Consider the following 2,827-nt stretch of genomic DNA (forward strand, 5'->3'; position numbering starts at 1 on the left):
CTCAGTGTATGCTTTTGTTTTATTTATCAGATATCAGATGGGGATGTATCACTGTGTTCACCTCTGGGTTCCCTATTTTATTCCATATATCTACATCTCTATTTTTGTGCCAGTACAATGCTGGTTTTTTTTTTTTTTCTTTTTACAGCTTATTTTTGCCATTTTATTTTTTTGTGTGTGCACATTTGCTTACAGTGTGTCCTCAATGAATTTCTAGGTCAGGTTTAGGTAATTGAAGGGACTTTATAAGTAGTTTTTTATTGTCTAGATTCAAGGTATGCTGTAAACACAGTCTGCAGAAAAATGGAAAATAACATCTTTCTAAAGACAGCCTTAGAAATTCTAATCCAGTATGTTAAGATGTTTCCTTTTTTTGGTAGCAGAGGTGACTGATACCTGGCTTCTAGGCCAGCATTCACTGGCGTAGCCAAGAAAACAGGATACAGACCACCAAAAACAAGACCAGTCAGTCCACTCAGTGTTACAGTACAGGTTTCACAGTTCAGTTAACCTGTAGTCAAAGGTGAAGTGACAAAACTTCTGTAAGCTACATCTGTTGTCAGAAATGGAAGCACTGCCATTGGTAAGCCAGTGGCAATATGAGCTTTTGTTGCATTCACCATGTGTTGAAAAAGACTGTTTGCTATTAGGCCATAGAGAGCAGCATTAAGCCCAATATATACTGATCCATGTTCAAGTAAATTCCTTTCTGTTTCTGGAAGCTGGTTATTTTTTCTGGTTATGATAATGAAATGTGTTTAGTTTTTCTTAGTATCATCTGGTTTATGATTTTCCATCTTGGGCCTTATGCTCTCCTTCTCTCAGGAGCTGTTGACACCTCTGATTTTTCTCAGCTAAGCCCAGGGTTCACTGAAACATTTGTTCAACTCTTCTGAATACAGCTAGCTTTGGCTGACATGTGACTTGATCTCTACTATGCTGTTTTGATCGCTGTAGACTTGTATTATAACTAGAAATCTGACAATATGATGCCTGATATATATTTTTTTAGTTCTTAAAATTGCATTGGATATTCAGCATTTTTTCTAGTTCCATATAGATCCAGGTACTGTTTTTTCAAGTTCTTCAAAGTGTGATGTTGGCCCTTTGATGGGGATTGCCTTAAATCTGTAGATAGCTTTCGGTAATATGGACATTTTAGCAATGTTGATTCTTCCCAACCATGAATATGGTATGTCTTTCCATTTGTTAACATCTTCCGCCATTCCTTTTCTCAGGGTTTTATAGCTCTCTATTTAGAGATACTTCACACATTTTGATAGATATACTCAAAGTATTTCATTATTTTGAAGCTAGTGTGAAGGATATTATGTCTTTGATTTTATTCTCAGTTTGACTGTTATTGTTATATATAAGGGGTACTGATGTAGGACATTGATTTTATAATCTGAGATGGTTCTGAATTTCTTGATCATTTCAAGGATCCTTGTGGTTGAGTCCCTGGTGTTTTCCAAGTATGAAATCATATTGTCCATGAAGAGTGAGAGTTTGACCTTTAATGTCCCATCTGTATGCATTTAATAACCTTCTCTTGCTTTATTGCATTTTCTAGGCCATCCAGCATTGTGTTGAATAGCAGTATTATCACTGCTATCATCACTGCTATTCAACACAATGCTGGATGGCCTAGGAAATACAATAAAGCAAGAGAAGGTTATCAAGTGTATGAAGGCTATGTTAACCAGTTTGATGGAAGTATTTCAAATTGCATATAAAACCAGCACACTGTACCCCATGACTGCATTAGTGTACACAACTATGATTTAATTAATAATAAAAAAAGAAAATAGATATCCTTGTCTGTTTCAAGTTCTAGATGGAAATAATTTCAGTTTTGCTCCAATCAAAATGATATTGTCTATAAATTTGATATAGATGGGCTCTATCAATTTATGAAATGTCCCATCTATCCCTATTTTTTTAGGTGTTCTAGTCAGAAAATGATGCTGAATTTTGTCAAATGCTTTTTCTCCATGTGTTGAGAGGATCATATTGAGTTTGCTTTTGTTTCTATTTATGTGGTGAATTAAATTTCTGGATTTATGTGTGTTGAACCATCCTTGCATCACCAGGATAAAGCCCACGTGATCATGATGTACAACTTTTTAATGTGTAGCTGTATTCTGTTGGTTAGGATCTTACTGAATATTTTTGTATAGCTTTTCATCAATGACATCAGTTTGTACTTTTACTTGTTTGTTCGATCTTTTCTGGTTTCAGTATCAGGATTATATTGGTTTTGTAGAATGTGTTGAGGAGGATTCCTTCTTTCTTCATATTTTGGAATAGGTTCTGCAATACAGGTACTAGTTTTTCTTCACAGGTTTGGTACAATTCTTGTGGAAAACAATCTGGTCCAGGACTTTTCTCTTCTAGAAGATTTTAAATGATTGTTTCAATTTTGGCGCTTGATTTTGGTCTATTCAAAATATCTAATCCTTTCTGGTTTAGTTTAGGAAGGTGGTGTTATTCCAGTTATTGATCCATTTCTTTGATACTTTCAAATATCTGGGCATAGAGTATTTTGTAATAATCATTGATTATATTTTGTACCTCTATGGTATCTCTTGTTATTTCCCTTTTTTATTTTCTGATTGAGGTTATTGGCAATCTTACTTTTCTACTTCTAGTTAATCTGTGCAAGATTTATCAATTTTTATTAATCTTTTTAAAGAATCAACTTTTTGTTTTACTGACCTCAAATGGCTCTTCTGTCTTCAATTTTATTTAATTTGGCTGTAATTTTTGTTATTTTTTTCTTTTCCTAGATTTAAGATTATTTTGCTCTTCATTTTTCTAGCTTCTT

The 2,827-nt window shown here is 33.9% G+C and overlaps 1 pseudogene; it reads right to left on the minus strand.

Moving 5' to 3' along the window:
• Nucleotides 1–202: 202 nt before the first annotated feature.
• Nucleotides 203–797, minus strand: LOC100949082 (annotated as a pseudogene).
• Between the last annotated feature and the right edge of the window lie 2,030 nt (nucleotides 798–2,827).

Source organism: Otolemur garnettii, unplaced genomic scaffold (assembly GCF_000181295.1).
Source record: "Otolemur garnettii isolate 467f Iridium unplaced genomic scaffold, OtoGar3 scaffold00186, whole genome shotgun sequence".
NCBI classification, from domain to species: domain Eukaryota; kingdom Metazoa; phylum Chordata; class Mammalia; order Primates; family Galagidae; genus Otolemur; species Otolemur garnettii.